Raw genomic sequence first — 18,010 nt, 5'->3', positions numbered from 1 at the left:
CTCCCACAGATTTCGTCGCACATACTCGAGACCTATAAAAATACATGCGGAAATACGTCGAATCGTGTGCTATGACTTTTCTAAGAATTTCGTCCAATAATTCGCTCAAAAATCGCGAAAACGTGGCCGAAATCGACGAATGGGACTCAAGGTCTCTCGCCCTAAAGAGAGAATCGGCCAAAACGGGCGTTTTTCAGCCACTTTTTTTGTCTTTAAACACTTCTCCTAGCCACAAACGGAGTCCGACAGACATGATTTTTACATCTGGTGAAAGTAGAGTTTGTTTCCTACGCACACATGCCACTCTGACATCTCTCGGTCCAGTAGTTTAGGCTGAGTCAATTTACCGAGAAATCTTTTCCGGTCTCACCTCTCCATTGACTCCCATGTTAATTTTTGGAAAAAAGTCCGAAAAGGAGAAATACGAAGAAAAATTTCTAACTCGCTCCCACGGTCTCATTTCTGAACCCTTTCTCGCCAAAACATATCTGTACGTTCGTGGAAGTCTTGGGATTCTCACAATGTTTTCATTTCTTAGATAGGACCTATAGTTTTTGAGTTACAAGCATTTGTTTGAAGAGTGGCGCTAGAGCAGCGCCCTCTAACGTTTTCATTGACTTCAATGGAGATCACCAAAAAAGATTCCTGATGAGAAAACTAAATTTCTAAATCGCTCTTACGGTCTCATTTCTTAACTCTTATGAAATAAAAACATATGTGGACGTCGGCCAAAGTCTTGTGATTCTCACAATGTGTTCATTTCTCAGATACGACTTATAGATTTTGAGTTAGGAGCTTTTGTTTGAGGGTTGGTCTGAAACCAGTTTTTGTTTCCAAAGTGTGCGCGCAGCAGGTGTTCCTCATCTAATCAGTGAGTAACCATAGCAACCCCATAGACTGTCAGAGGTCAAGTCTCCTCTATAAATTTACTAGATTCAAAGTTTTTGCCACCATCCGCTTTGGCCCAGTGGTTAAGGCACTTGGATCATGTGACGTGAGTCTGGGTTCGAATCCGGGTGAGGGTGGTGGTTTTTGCTAAATTTTGGAGCATATAAATAAAAGTAAAAATAAGCCCCCACACCCCCCCCATAGTAACTGGATGTTACCAGGAACATGTAATGGGCCTTTATTTTGAAAATAAGCCCCCCCCCCCCATTATAACAGAATGTTACTAGGAAGTCTATACAGAGCCTTTATTTTGAATATAAAAATAAACAACCCTCCCCCATTGTAATAGAATGTTATCAGGAAGTCTGTACAAAGCCTTTATTTTGAAAATAAGCCCCCCCCATTATAATAGAATGTTACTAGGAAGTCTATACAGAGCCTATATTTTGAATATAAAAATAAACAACCCTCCCCCATTGTAATAGAATGTCACAAGGAAGACTGTACAAAGCCTTTATTTTGAAAATAAGCCCCCCCACCCCACCATATTACAAGGAAACATGTACAGAGCAAGCGGCAACATCCCGTGCTGAGCGCTGAGGCCAATACGGAAGTGCAAATAACTGCAGTTCACTGGGTGGCCACTTGAGGCTGGCTCCAAGAGGGAGTCAATTCCCATTGACTCCCATGTTAAAAAGCCCGACTTTAGAGCAGAATTAAACGTGTTTACAGCCTGGTTCAAAAAACGAGTTTAGTCTCAATCAGTAAGTTCTTCCTCCATGACAACTCTGGGGGGGGTGAATTTTTTTCTAACTCGCTCGTTTAGATAATATAGAGGTTTGAAATTATGAATAATTATCACTTGATTGACACGTGACGTCACCGTTAGCTCGTCACTCTGGCTGTTAGCCTGTGGTCTGCTCGGCTTCACCTGAGCTAACAGGCTAATCACTGTCACCGAGCACGAGCGGAGTCTGTGGAGGAGTTTTCACTCTCATGTCGGATGAACATCATCGTTTGTTGTTCGGCTGATTGTCCTGACGGAGAAGTGGAAGACGTCTGTGCTGCAGTGTCTGTGGTGAGTAAAGTACTGTCTTTGATTTACGTGTCAGTAGTGATGAGCAGGTATCATTGTTACCTGGCTGGTTAGCTTAGCTCTGCTAACCTCCAGGCAAGATAGCAGCAGTAACGGCGATGCTAACAGGAGGGACGGGGGTTATTAACCCGACATGAAGCGTCCACACAGCGGAGAGAGGAGCGTTAGAGTTCATGGTGATACATCTTTTAAACTGAAGGCGACTGTGTGTTTAGTGAATGAGCTCCACCAAGTTAGATATTTAACGTTATGTAAAGTTGTTCAGCTCGCCAACCTATTTAGCTTGACTACGTTACTGTGAGTAACTTCAGTATTAATGTTTTATTAGATTATTGGTTCAGAAATAACGTTAGTGCAGCTGCTGCAGTGTAAAACTTGTTGAGCTGGACTTTATTTATGAATGAACAGTTTACCTACCAGGTATAGACCTGTTTTCATAACTTACTAACAATTAAAGCAAATGATTGCACATGATGCATTACATTATATATGCAATACTTTTAATGTGAAAGAACTCCATACTGCACATTCATTGGAGTGCACTGTTTAATCCCAAACCATATTCAGATACATACTTGAATATCCACAGAATATAAGGACATAGACTTTGTTTGAAAGTAACACGTATCTCGGCAATAATGCCATACTTTTATGTTTCCTGTCATTTTATTAGGGACGGACGAACCTGAGGGACACAGCTGTGCTGACCGTGTTCTGTCTCTTATGGCAAAAAAGAAAAGACAACACTTTTTATCTAAGGTTTATCAAATCAGAAAGTAAAAGATGAACATTGTTGTGATAGTGTTAATTTTACCAACCATAATGGATATAGAAATTGACTCAATATTATTAACATGTTGACCAGCCTGAAGCTGCCGATCTCCACCATGTTGCTGCTGCCACAGTGGATTCTGAGGACATCAGGTGTTGCAGTGCTTCATGAAATGAAAAAAGTCATGTTAAAGGATGTTTTATGCTAAAATCATTGTCACATCTGTAGATATTAAGGAACAGAGGAGAAACATGATTATTTACAGATACTGTACAATACAATAATTACAATAATTTTGACACATGTAATATCAGCTGTGTTAAGCAGCCAAGACGGGTACCTACAGTTTATTCTGTGTTCAGCAGGTGGAAGCACCACAGATTTCAGCCAAACTGATGTACTAAAAGAAATAAACATTGTATAAATATATAAAATGTCTTTCTACCACATCTGTAATATTCAAGGGTGATAATCTCTCACAGTGCTGTTGATAACAGTCCACTTCAAGTCCCTCAACTTCTCTCAGTGTTAAAACAGATACATATATAATAAATATGAGCACTGTTTACAACAGTGGTGTGTGGAGATTATAATCACATCTAAACTGTCATATAATTACACATCTGCACTGAGTCTAATTCACTGTGAATTCCATAACAGGCTAAAAAAGAGGTTGTAATAGTAATGGTGGTTATACAAGTCTGTATCACATGCAGCTTATTAATATTAACTTATTAAAATTACAATCAAATGACAAAACACAACTCTTTACTAAAGCTAGTTAACTTGCTTCAAACTTCATTAGATGTGTTAAATAAACGGTGAATTACCACAATAACATCAAAAACCACTTGAGGAATGTAAGTATATGTAAGTATATGTAGTATGATTATAATAATAAATAAATCAATAGGTTTTGTTGTTGTAAAGTTTCAGTGTAACTCACCTCTGTTCGGTTCGATGTTACAACCGCGACCATCCCGGAGCAACAACACCGCAGCGCTAGCCGGTTAGCAGTCGCGGGTAGCATTTAGCCTAGCTCCTTAGCCTGAGCTAACCAGGAAACGATGAGCTCTGTGGGCGTGGCTCAGTTGTCAGTCTTCACTCGGCCCGCCTAGCGTCCACACGCGCGCCTCCTTTTTGCCCATATATGGGTTAGCCCGGAACTAGGAGGAGTCAGGCCCCGGCAAGATGGCGCCGGGTGAAACGCCCACTACGAGCCTCATTTTCACTCTTCAGAAACCAACGGGTGACGTCACGGACACTACGTCCATCTTTATATACAGTCTATGGTACAGAGCCTATGTTTAAGCGTATAAATAAGCCCCCCCATAGTAACTGGATATTACCAGAAAACATGTAATGAGCCTTTATTTTGAAAATAGCCCCCCCCCCATTGTAATAGAATGTTATCAGGAAGTCTATACAGAGTCTTTATTTTGAACAAAAGCTCCCCCCCTATTATAATAGAATGTTACCAACAAACATGTAATGAGCCTTTATTTTGAAAATAAGCTCCCCCAATAGTAACTGGATATTACCAGGAAGTCTGTACAGAGCCTTTATTTTGAAAATAAGCCCCCCCAATAGTAACTGGATATTACCAGGAAGTCTGTACAGAGCCTTTATTTTGAAAATAAGCCCCCCCAATAGTAACTGGATGTTACCAGGAAGTCTGTAAAAAGCCTTTATTTTGAAAATAAGCCCCCCAATAGTAATAGAATGTTACTAGGAAACATGTAATGAGCCTGGTTTTTCAAAATACAACCCCAAGATGGCTACAGGATGTTCCCAGGGAGACGGAAAAAGAGTGGACTTTCAAAATAAAACCCCCAAATAGTTACAGAATGTTTCCAGGAAGCCTGAAAGACACTGGATTTTCAAAATAAAACTCGCTCCCACGGTCTCATTTCTGAACCCTTTCTCGCCAAAACATATCTGTACGTTCGTGGAAGTCTTGGGATTCTCAAAATGTTTTCATTTCTTAGATAGGACCTATAGTTTTTGAGTTACAAGCATTTGTTTGAAGAGTGGCGCTAGAGCAGCACACTCTAACTTTTGAATGGACTTCAATGGCAAGGGCCAAAAAAGATTCCTGATGAGAAAACTAAATTTCTAAATCGCTCTTACGGTCTCATTTCTTAACTCTTATGAAATATAAACATATGTGGACGTCGGCCAAAGTCTTGTGATTCTCACAATGTGTTCATTTCTCAGATACGACTTATAGATTTTGAGTTAGAAGCTTTTGTTTGAGGGTTGGTCTGAAACCAGTTTTTGGCTCCAAAGTGTGCGCGCAGCAGGTGTTCCTCATCTAATCAGTGAGTAACCATAGCAACCCCATAGACTGTCAGAGGTCAAGTCTCCTCTATAAATTTACTAGATTCAAAGTTTTTGCCACCATCCGCTTTGGCCCAGTGGTTAAGGCACTCGGATCATGTGACGTGAGTCTGGGTTCAAATCCGGGTGAGGGTGGTGGTTTTTGCTAATTTTTGGAGCATATAAGTAAAAGTAAAAATAAGCCCCCCCACCCCCCCATAGTAACTGGATATTACCAGGAACATGTAATGGGCCTTTATTTTGAAAATAACCCCCCCCCCCATTATAAAAGAATGTTACTAGGAAGTCTATACAGAGCCTTTATTTTGAATATAAAAATAAACAACCCTCCCCCATTGTAATAGAATGTCACAAGGAAGACTGTACAAAGCCTTTATTTTGAAAATAAGCCCCCCCATCCCCCCATATTACAAGGAAACATGTACAGAGCCTATGTTTGAGCGTATAAATAAGCCCCCCCACCCCCCCAATAGAAAATAAGCCCCCCCCCCATATTACAAGGAAACATGTACAGAGCCTATGTTTGAGTGTATAAATAAGCCCCCCCATCCCCCCCCATAGTAACTGGATATTACCAGGAACATGTAATGGGCCTTTATTTTGAAAATAAGCCCCCCCCATTGTAATAGAATGTTACCAGGAAGTCTGTACAAACCCTTTATTTTGAAAATAAGCCCCCCCAATAGTAACTGGATGTTACCAGGAAGTCTGTACAAAGCCTTTATTTTGAAAATAAGCCCCCCCACCCCCCCATATTACAAGGAAACATGTACAGAGCCTATGTTTCCGCGTATAAATAAGCCCCCCCACCCCCCCAATAGAAAATAAGCCCCCCCCCCATATTACAAGGAAACATGTACAGAGCCTATGTTTGAGTGTATAAATAAGCCCCCCCATCCCCCCCCATAGTAACTGGATATTACCAGAAAACATGTAATGGGCCTTTATTTTGAAAATAAGCCCCCCCCATTGTAATAGAATGTTATCAGGAAGTCTGTACAGAGCCTTTATTTTGAAATAAGCCCCCCCATAGTAATAGAATGCTACCAGGAAAGCTGTACAGAGCCTGGTTTTTTCAAAATAAAACACCTAGATGGTTACAGGATGTTCCCAGGGAGCTGGAAAAATAGTGGATTTTCAAAATAAAACTCCCAAATAGTTACAGGATGTTCCTAGGAAGAGTAAAAAAAGGTAGAATTTCAAAATAAAATCCAGATATTGTTAAGGAATGTTTCTAAGAAGCCTAAAAGAAGCTGGACTTTCAAAATAAAATGCCCAAATAGTTGCAGAATGTTCCCAGGGAGCCGGAAAAAGAGTGGATTTTCAAAATAAAAACCCCAAATAGTAACAGAATGTTCCCAGGACGCCTGAGAGATGCTGGATTTTCTAAATAAAACCCCCAAATTGTTACAAAATATTCCCAGGAAGCCTAAAAGATGCTGTACCTTCAAAATAAAACGCCCAAATAGTTACAGAATGTTTCAAGGAAGCCTGAAAGACACTGGATATTCAAAATAAAACCCCCAGATGGTTACAGGATGTTCCCAGGGAGCCGGAAAAAGAGTGGACTTTCAAAATAAAACTCCCAAATAGATACAGAATGTTCCCAGGAAGCCTGAAAGATGCTGGATTTTCAAAATAAAACCCCCAAATACTTACAGAATGTTTCCAGGAAGCCTGAAAGACACTGGACTTTCAAAATAAAACCCCCAAATAGTTTCAGGATGTTCCGAAGAAGCCTGAAGGAGGGGGAATTTTAAAAATTAAATGCCATGGATGGTGATAAGACCTTACATCATGGTTTCTCTCTAACTCTCTGAAATTGGTCAGGTCTCTCACTGACCTGGATCATGTATGTTTATAAAATCAAGCAGCTTTTGGTAATGTCTTTCGCTCTCACCATCTCTCTCTTAAACGTAATGTCTCTCTGAAATCGGATGTCATGTAAACCTGGATAATATATGTCTCTCTGTCCTTGGTCTTAAAGGAAATGTCTCTGTGTTCGAAGCAACGCCGGCATCGACGAGCACAAGGCACCCATTCAAAATGTCTCGGCAGGAGAGATTTTCTAGTTCATTTTTTGAGATTTGAGAAAATTAAGATGATTGCTCTGATCCAACTTATCGTAGGTCAGGTTTTTTGATGGACCCATTGAGAGTTTGACCTACCTGGATGTTGGAGCCAGTCAAAGTTTGATGGCGAGCCAGACCCCGGAGGATACTTAGAGATACTACGCCGTGGAACCTGAATCCTTTTACACTTTACATACACACACACACACACACCATCCACGCAACAGTGCGGTGGGACTGATTTTCCACCTTCACGGTGTTGACTGAACAGTGACTGAAAACAGGTGAACTGAACTTTAGAAAAAATGCAGCTGCAAAACTTTATTTTATTTTTTATTTTCTATACTTACCCGGGTAAGAGTTGTGATAATTTGTGTGATTGATGTTTTTATTCATCCTTCCCATCCTGTAATAAATAGGGAAGCGTATACTCCTGCGTCATCGTTTGATCAATCCTGGGCTCCATAGTCGATCTTAGAACTTCTGATTTCACTGGTTATTGAACCTAGTTACTATTTTTCAGTACTATTCTCTTTTCCTCTCAGAAGGGTTACACTTGTTTAGTTTTATTTCATAATACATGATAATATTGGATCATTCATTTGTATTTATCAGCATGTAAGCTTGTTGCAGTGTCTCAAACCCACTTTTTCATCAATGTCACAGAAGAACAACAATGAAATGGATGGCTACACACCAGAATTGTATGGACCTGAGGGCAGAAAGTGACCTTACTTTGGAGGAGATGGATGACAAGGAGTTGTTGGACATGGTCTGGGCAGTGGTCAACAAATTGTCAGAGGGCACAAATAACCATCCACTTCCTCAAGATGTCCCTGCTCAGGAATGGCATGACTTGTTCAACTGGACTGGTTCTGATGAGGACCCCCCCCCTAATAGCATCACCTCTCAGCTTGGAGCAGCATCCTCCTGAAACCCAATGGTGAACTGGCTGCTGCCATAAATCACCAGCAAGTGTCCTGCAGTCAGGCCCCGTGTTCAGCCAGGCAGGGCCTCACATCCAGACACAGGTAAGGTACTAACTATAGGTTAGAGAGCGATTCAGAGGAACTTTATCAATACCTGTATCAAGAAAGATACTTATTAATGGAGGATGGGGTAATTCATGAGTACTCGGAGTAGTGAACCTGACCGAGTATAGAAACGTTTACATTGGTAGAAACCTCCCGTTTGGCACGAAGAAATTCTTCTTTCATTAAATTGTAAAAACTGTGCATGATTGATTTCTTCTGTGGTTGATTAAAGAATCAGTGGTGTCAGTGATAGTGCTGTGCTTTAGAGTTCTGGGAAACACCACAGAGCAACTACAGGTTACAGATATTATTCATCTTTGGTTCATCATGTTCAGGAGGACAATATTAAGATCAGGACAGAGATTATACAAGGCTGGGTTAGGTATAAATGTGTGTGGTGGTGGTTTTAACTCTCTGACACCAAGGGGACAGATGACACAGAGGATGCAGGTTGTCTTATCTCTTATTTTGTGTCTGTTCTTGTCTCCAGTTCAACAATGTGCCATCAGGGAAGCTGACCAAACACCTGGAGGTGAGGCTGGCTCCTGTTGGATTATTGTAAGTATCGCACACATTAATGCAAACACGCACAAACACACCTCTGAGCTTCTGTTTCTATTTGTCTTCTTATGTGTCTGATTGTGTTTATGTAGCAAAGGAAAGGGGGTTTACGGGGCTCCAGGAGACAGACTTCCTTTTCCCGTGACCAACCGCCACTCACAGTAAGTCTGCCTGACTAGTTCACAGTCACCTTGTCTGTCATGAATTTATATTTCTTTGATTGAGATGCTTTCATGTTCTTTTCTTTCCTCACACTTTTAAACATTGGTAATTCATGCTTTCTGTGTTTTTTCTGTTTTTCCACAGAAAGAGAAAATGTGAGAGCTAGCAGGATGATGACATGCCGTATGTCAAGCTTTCGAAGACGGAACAGACACTAAACGCTGTTGCTGAGCTCGAAACTCCTGACTGTGCAGTCGTTGAGCCCAACGTTGAAAAGAGAGTATGTGTCTTTGCTTTGTAGGTTTGAGACTCTGTGTCACACAAACCTCATCCAGCTGTGTCTATGACCACACTTCTAAAACCGTTCTCTAACTATAATTCTTGACATCATGACACATCTATATACCCAGATTTAACTTGTGCAAAACAAGAAAGACACCAGTTCATTGTTGATATGCATTATGATACATACCAAATAGATATTAGAAATATAATAAAACAAATGATTTACCAAAATAAAATTAAAATCGCGTTTATAAAAATACTATATATATATACATATACATACATACAGATATACATGCAGATATACATGCATTTATACTTCTGACCAAATGTATTTATGCAAATATTTTAATGACCTATTTTTCTTATAGTAGAGTAGGTTTTAATAATGTGACTTTACTTTTACTTTTGTTAATATAAAGTATTCTGTTACATTTCATTACTGGATGAATAAGAAGTATTTAAGTGGGTAGAGAAGAGACGGGGACTTTGATACTGATTATAAAGGCTCAGTATAGTGTATGACTTGCTTATGGATGAGGCACTGATACAATCCTGGATGAAAACTATTATAACTAACAGGTTGTGGTTTTAACTCTCTGACACCAAGGGGACAGATGACACAGAGGATGCAGGTTGTCTTATCTCTTATTTTGTGTCTGTTCTTGTCTCCAGTTCAACAATGTGCCAGCAGTGAAGCTGACCAAACACCTGGAGGTGAAGCTGGCTCCTGTTGGATTATTGTAAGTATCACACACATTAATGCAAACACACACACACACACACCTACCTCTGAGCCTCCGTTTGTATCTGTCTTCTAATGTGTCTGATTGTGTTCATGTAGCAAAGGAAAGGTGATTTATGGGGCTCCAGGAGACAGAGTTCCTTCTCCCTGTCCAGACACAGGAGGCTCTGGAAGAGATGGCAGCTGACACTGTCGCTGCTGTCCAGACACAGGAGGCTCTGGAAGAGATGGCAGCTGCCGTTGCTGTCGAGGCACAGGGGGCTCAGGACAAGATTGCAATGGAATTGAATGCTGCAAGAAACAGCTCTCTGTCAGCTCTCCTGTTTTCTACTATGGATTATCCAATGCATCTAGTTGAGGACAATCTTCTTCTCCAAAATTCAGTTAAAATAAAAAAAAAAAGATTACAATGGTACTTCAAGCTCCTGAAGTTTGTTACATTCTCCTATGTGTTTTAACCTGTAATGGAAATTACATTTAATTGCATGAGCGGACAATGGTTGACCAAATTGTTAATCTAAAAAGGGTAACCTTAAGGTTTATGATGGTGGCTTAAGAGACACAGAAATTGCCACCACAATATCCAACCAGATGTTTTTTCATTTATCCGACCACCTCTCGTTTATTCGACCGGACGTCGTTGCTCCGGTCAGGTTTCTCATTTATCCAATCACATGTTGTATATCCAACCAGATATTTTGTCATTTATCTGACCACCTCTCGTTTATCCAAACGGACATTGTTGCTCCGACCAGGTTTCTCATTTATCCAATCACATGTTGTATATCCAACCAGATATTTTGTAATTTATCCAACCACCTTTCGTTTAAAAAAATGAGAAACCTTGGTGAGACAAACAAGGGGTGTTTGGATAAATTTATGAAGTGGGATGATTCAGATCCGTACGGACATTTTAAGGTCCTCATCAGTGCATAAAAGCAGAAGAGATCATTCTGTGCTTGGTTTCTCCTCAGAAACAGATCTCTGTCTGCTCGACAAGCTTTAAAATGATGGAGTACATGACAGTGGTTGTCCGATGGTGCCGTGTGCCACAGCCTCACATCAATTAACCCACATCAGGTCTTGGTGGTACATGAGCAGGTGGAACTGTACAGAAAATGAGACCCAGCATTTGAGAGTTATTTGCGCTCACCTATCCAGCGCTGGTGTTTGGAGCTATATAGCCAAACTGTTCTCTACAATGAAGAAGCTATGGTCAGACCCGACGTTTAATCTATTGGGCTCTGGAGCTTTTGAGTTATTGTTGACAGATAAACAACCATTGACTGAAATTGTCAACCAATATAGTGTCACATACACTGAGATTCAGCCAGGAGTTAGCTTCTACGAAAATGTCATGAAGACAGTAGCATTAGTGAAAGCGTGCAGTCGGACCCTAAGAAAAGAGCTGACCGTTGCAGACCATAGGATGATGTTTAAGCTGTCCTGCAGACATGTAAGTACTGAGCACATCCTCTCTTAAACTTTTTGTTTTCTCAAAAAAAAAAAAGAAATGTTTATATACTCCTTTTCCACAAATCGTTTGTTTGTTTCATGTCACCCTGACAGGAACCCCACAGCCTGGTAGTGTTGCCACCTGGGTCTGCCACCAACATGATCACAGTGCGATGCACTGAGCCCCAGACGATATATGACCTTATGCTGAAGCATGGCTTACATTGCTCCTGTAATGGAAATTTTTACATTTGTGTATGTTTAATTGCATGAGCAGACATGTATGTGAATGACTGACCAAAGAGTTGACCAAATTGTTAATCTAAAAGGGTAACCTTAAGGTTTATGATGGTGGCTTAAGAGACTTGAGTTTTATGGCCTCGAGAAACCACAACTTTATGGTATCTCTTGGTATCTCTGATTGGGATCTCACACCTGGGGTCTCACAGGGGGGTCATCCACAGAACATGTAAACAAATGGACAGGATATCTCCTCCACTGAGAGAAACTACAGGAGGGTAATAAATACCTTTGCATGCTTAGTGGGAGGGGGCTGCGAGTTATAGGAACACTGATTCTCCTATGTTCTTTTCTCATTTGTGCATGCCATTCAGGTGATGTGTACTGATGAGTCCATCTGCAGATGCTGAATTAAACTTTCAGAAAGAAGTGTTTGACTTTGTGCTTGTTTCACAGAAATTGCCACCACAATTTTGGTGTTGTCGGCAGGATCACTCTTGTGAGAAGACACTCTGGATCTCAGGGCTGAAAGGTAAAACTGCGCAGGGAGTCTGGGACTCTGACCTCAACCTCCCTGACAAAAGAAGGTAGAGACATGAGGGCCTGATGCCTGAGAACCAAAGAGTGCTCTCACTGCTGTGATCCAGCGGACCAATTAGCACAAAGACACTGTCTTTCTGGGAAGACAAATTCAGAAGGGAAACGGTTCTCTCACAGGGTGAGTGACAGACGTGTCTGCATGGCAAGGTTTGGAACCAATGTAGAATCAAGGAAGCTTCGGGTGTTCTTGGAGATCATGGGTGGTCTTGTAGACCACAGAGTTAATATAGAATAAGCCTGTTGGTGATCTTAGAGAAGGTCACATAGTTAATTGGGAACTAATGAGTATGGTATTAGAATAAGCAGGTTGGTGATCTGAGAGGAGGTCACAGAGTTAAGGAGTATGGATATATACAAGATATAATAATAGGGATTGAAGGTAGGGATTGAACTAATCTCCAAGTCTCAGTGTGTCCGACTAGACCCTGATCTGGACTCAGCTCCACCGAGAGGACAACCACAGCCAGCAGCGGTGCAGTGTGATGACCAGCAGGACACTCAGCTGCTACCGGTGCAGAGGGCGCAGGCGGCAGCTCCAGCTGTCCCTAACCTCCATCCAGACCTCGACCTTGTTGCAGCAGAGGAGGTGGATAGGCCTCCATCATGCACCACTCACATACTCCACGGCGAACTGGGAAGGAGGCAATTTATGATTTGAATGCAACCCTGCAAGCACCGATAGTGGAGGTGGCTGCAGGAGATGGAAACACTCAGCTGATCTCCAGACCATGGACATTCACCAATATGAAAGAACCTACCATTTCATCTCTCCCACAAGTGTTAAGTGGGGGAGCGGTATGCAGTGCAACTGGAACCAGCACTGAACAGCAGAGACTGCTGATGTCTGAGATGGGGACTCAGTATTCGAAAGTGGCAAGATCTGTCTCTGCACAGGAGCGGTGAATGGTGAATCCAGCATGGGGTCATGCTGATCATGCAGGAAAACTCTTGAACAGCAAGACAAAGAAAAAGGACAGCTGGCAGCATATCAAAACCAAGTCTGCGGGCACAAGAAAGGTCATGGACGGAGAGGAAGGGTACGTGGAAGAACTGACGCTTGTTTCAAATGTGGCAAAATTGGACATTAGATCAGGGATTGTCCTGAGAACCAATACACATAGTGTGATTGAGTAGCGTTGGAGCTGGGGACAGTATATAGAGAGATACACTGTACCATTGTTTTGTTAAAATGAGGTTAAGGAAATTTTAAACATTAATTTTTGTTGTCACCACGCTGGCTGATAGATTTTATTGGTAGAGATTTGATGTGTTCATTGAGTAATATGCTAATTTTAACATCACAAGGCGTAGATGTAACTAGAGGATTTGATACATGCATATCAATGGAAGATTCTTAACTCTTCCCTCACCTCTGTAAGTAACACTTTTCTTGTGTGTTCAATCACTGTGTTGTCTCAGTAGCTTAGATTGATTCACTGGAAAGGTATCAAATTCTGATCTCCATGTTCTATTAGGCAAAGGAGAACAAAAACAATTAGTATTGAAGGTTTTGGAACTTTGGACCAAAAGGGGTTATGGGAAGGGAAAAAACATCTGATCCCAATAATAATAATAATTTGATCAGAGGTTTAGAGGTAAATCACAAAAGATTTCTGCAGTGATAAATGCAATTATCTTAAAACAGTTCTTAAAACAGATCAGATCATTATAGCAGGTGATTTCAATATTCATGTAGATGTTGCCAATGACAGCCTTAGTTCAGCATTTAAATCAATAATAGACTCGATTGGTTTCACTCAACATGTGAATCAACCGACCCACTGCCTGAATCACACTCTTGATCTTGCCCTGACATATGGCATTGACATAGAAAATATAACTATTCCAACAGAACCCTCTTCTGTCTGACCATTTTTTACTTACATTTGAATTCAGAATTGTAAATTACGTCAATTCTGGACGGAAATTCTATTATAGTCGATGTCTATCCGACAAAACTGTTCACAAATTTAAAGAACTGCTCCCCTCTTCCCTTCCCTCTCAGCCATGTGTCAGTACTATACAAGAAGATTATCAAGACCTTACTCCCACACTAGTTGATAACTTTGTAAATAGTACTGCAGCCTCACTAAAAACAGCACTTGAAGCTGTCGCCCCATTAAAAAAGAAGAAAGTAAGTCAGAGGAGATTAGCTCCATGGTATAATTCCCAAACGCGTGTTCTAAAACAGACATCGCGGAAGCTAGAAAGGAAGTGGCGTTCCACCAATCACCAAGACTTCCACCTAGCCTGGAAGAATAGCCTTATAAATTACAAAAAAGCACTTAGAAATGCCCGAACCTCTTATTATTCATTATTAATAGATGAAAATAGGAACAACCCCAGGTTCCTCTTCAGCACTGTAGCCAGGCTGACAGAAAGTCACACCTCTACTGACCCATCTATTCCTCTAGATCTGAGAAGCAATGACTTCATGAGCTTCTTCACTAATAAAATTACAACCATCAGGGATAAAATCCACCACCTCCTCCCAGTGAATAACACTGATACATTGTCTGGTCCTGAAACCATAGCACCAGATTTATGTCTAAACAAATTTTACTCTATTGATCTTCCTGAACTGACCTCGTTAGTTTCATCATCTAAACCAACTACTTGTCAGCTGGACTCTGTTCCAACTAGACTTTTTAAAGAAGTCCTCCCCCTAATTGACCGTTCCATTTTAAATCAGATTAATATGTCTTTGCTAACCGGCTACGTACCACAGGCTTTTAAGGTAGCCGTTATTAAACCTCTGCTTAAAAAGCCTACGCTTGATCCAGAGGTTTTAGCTAACTATAGACCCATATCCAACCTGCTCTTCATTTCCACAATCCGAGAAAAAGCCATTGCTAACCAGCTTTGTGGTTACTTAGATAGTAACGGTTTATTGGAAAAATTTCAGTCAGGATTTAGAACCCATCACAGCACAGAAACAGCACTATTGAAAGTCACCAATGACCTTCTTATGGCATCAGATGATGGACTTGTCTCTGTCCTCGTCTTGTTGGACCTTAGTGCAGCCTTTGACACAATAGATCATAAGATTCTGCTACAGAGATTAGAACAACATATAGGAATTAAAGGAACAGCACTACACCGGTTTAAATCATATTTATCAGATAGATTCCAATTTGTTAACGTTAACAATGACTCCTCCATGCACATGCAAGTTAATCATGGAGTTCCACAAGGTTCTGTCCTTGGACCAATACTCTTCACCTTATATATGCTCCCTTTAGGCAACATTATTAGACAGCACCACAGCAGACAGCTGGGGGAACTCCCATCATGCACTGAGCACTTCATCACTTCCCTCTGTCTCTCTGCCCCCCCACACCTGTTTATTTATTTATTTATTTATTTTAACATGTCATCATGTCAAAGTGTCACTTTGTCCTCCCATAGTCCCTCTGGCTCTTCTCTCTCTCTCGTTTCAGATAACTCTGGCTGCAGGACAAAAACGACTACCATCACCATTGTTATCATTAATTACAATAACTCAGTAATTCATTAATATATGTAATCCTGTTGTAGATCACTACATTGTTATTGTTATAGTCAGCCCTGATACTGATGGTGCCCAATTGTTCCAGGTCTCTCTCTCTCCACCTCATCTCTCTCTTCTCTCCCCAGCTTTCCACCCATCTCTCCTTTCCTCCCCCTTCCTTTTCTTTCCTCACCCCAACCGGTCGAGGCAGATGACCGCCCACATTGAGCCTGGTTCTGCCAGAGGTTTCTCCCTGTTAATGAGGGAGTTTTTCCTCTCCACAGTCGCCTGTGCTTGCTCATTGTGGGAACTGTTGGGTTTCTCTACGTTAATATTGTTTTAAGGCCTTGACCTTTAAATGTAAAGTGCCTTGAGATAATGTAAATTATGAATTGGCGCTATATAAATAAAATTGAATTGAATTGAATTGAATTCATGTCCCACGGAAATAACATTAACTGTATAACCTTACAGTAAAGTTTTTTCGCGGTGTTGCTAAGTTAAGCTCACGCTACTTTATACTGTATATGCAGTAGGAACAGAAAAACAAAGATATCGATGTTATTCTATATAAAATGCAAAGACTTTCCCTAACACAACGTGACATACATATCTGTCAATTATGTTACTATGCTTCCCTGCAGACTCTTCACTTCGTGGCCCTTACCGAGACCTGGATCACTCCAGAAAACACTGCCACTCCAGCTGCCCTCTCATCTGCCTACTCCTTTTCACACTCCCCGAGACAAACAGGTCGAGAAGGAGGAACTGGTCTCCTCCTCTCCCCCATGTGGTCCTACCAGGTCCTTCCCCTGGACAACCGTTCCCAGATCTGCTTTTGAATTCCAGGCTGTCTCTGTCACACTTCCTTTCAAACTCAACATTGGTCACCATCACACGGTTACCACCCGCTGCAATCTGAAATCCCTCTCTCCCTCTGCTCTCTCCTCTACTGTTCTTTCCTCACTACCATCTACAGACCAATTTTCACTAATGTCTACTGAGGAAGCCTCCTCCACTCTGCTATCCTCCCTCTTGTCCTCTTTAGATGCTCTATATCCTCTCACCTACCTACTCCGATCAACTCCTCCCTCACTTCAGGCATTATTCCAGCTCCTTTCAAGACAGCCATGGTAAAGCCACTCCTAAAGAAACCCACCCTAGACTCAGCTGACATCTGAAACTACAGACCTGTATCTCTTCTTTCATTCCTCTCTATAACACTGGAACATGCAGTCTAAGACCAACTGTCCTCCTATCTTTCAGAAAATGACTTCCTTTACCCTAATCAGTCAGGCTTCAGGACTGGTCACTCCACTGAGACGGCCCTCCTCACAGTGACTGAGTTTCTCGGTGCCACCAGAGCCTCGTCCGACTCGTCAGTCCTCATTCTCCTTGACTTATCCTCTGCGTTTGACTCAGTCAACTACCAAATCCTCCTCTCCACTCTGGCTGATCTTGGCATTGCTGACTCTGCTCTGACCTGGTTCACATCATACCTGACAAATCGCACCTTTCAGGTCACATGGAATGGCTCCTTGTCCAATCCCTGCCTTCTGGAAACTGGTGTCCCTCAAAGCTCAGTATTAGGACCACTTCTGTTTTCACTATACACTAGATCGCTAGGCTCTGCAATCACATCGCATGGATTCTCTTACCACTGTTATGCTGACGACAACCCAACTGTTCCTCTCTCTTCCCACATCCTCCTCCAGCACCCACGTTGTGACGTGCATCTCGGAATGTCTGGCAGACATCTCCGCTTGGACAGCTACGCATCACCTCAACCTTAGAAAACTGAACTGTTCTTCATCGCGGGGAAATACTGCCCTCATATGGACCTGTAAGTCACTGTCGAGGATGTCACGGTACCATCTTCGTCGACGGCAAGGAACCTAGGCGTAATCCTAGACGACGGACTGTCCTGCGCCCCCCAACATCACTGCTGTGGCCCGATCCTGCAGGTCTTCCCTCTACAATATCCGCAGGATCCGGTCTTTCTTCACAAAAGACGCAACGCAACTCCTGGTCCAAGCGCTGGTCATCTCCTGCCTGGACTACTGCAACTCCCTCTTGGCTGGACTCCCAGCCTCTGCAGCTAAACCGTTGCAGCGTATCCAGAACGCTGCAGCGCGCCTTGTTTACAATCTTCCCAAATTCTCCCATGTGACCCCCCTCCTCCGTGACCTCCACTGGCTTCCTGTTGGGGCCAGCATCCGATTCAAGATGATGGTGCTGGCCTTTAAGGCCGTCAATGCAACTGCACCTGT

At 41.9% G+C, this 18,010-nt stretch overlaps 1 long non-coding RNA gene across 2 annotated transcripts; it reads left to right on the top strand.

Moving 5' to 3' along the window:
• Positions 1–1,461: 1,461 nt before the first annotated feature.
• Positions 1,462–3,190, top strand: LOC138413703 (uncharacterized). 2 transcript variants are annotated; one of them, XR_011246115.1, is made up of 3 exons: positions 1,462–1,966; positions 2,658–2,743; positions 2,850–3,190. It is a non-coding gene; the product is annotated as an uncharacterized lncRNA (long non-coding RNA). The 2 variants fall into 2 exon arrangements; XR_011246114.1 differs by having other exon boundaries at positions 2,658–3,190.
• The last annotated feature ends 14,820 nt before the right edge of the window (positions 3,191–18,010 follow it).

This window comes from Paralichthys olivaceus, chromosome 14 (genome assembly GCF_024713975.1).
Source record: "Paralichthys olivaceus isolate ysfri-2021 chromosome 14, ASM2471397v2, whole genome shotgun sequence".
Taxonomy (NCBI): domain Eukaryota; kingdom Metazoa; phylum Chordata; class Actinopteri; order Pleuronectiformes; family Paralichthyidae; genus Paralichthys; species Paralichthys olivaceus.
The sequence above is the reverse complement of the archived record's forward strand: the minus strand, read 5'-3'. Positions and strand labels throughout refer to the sequence as shown.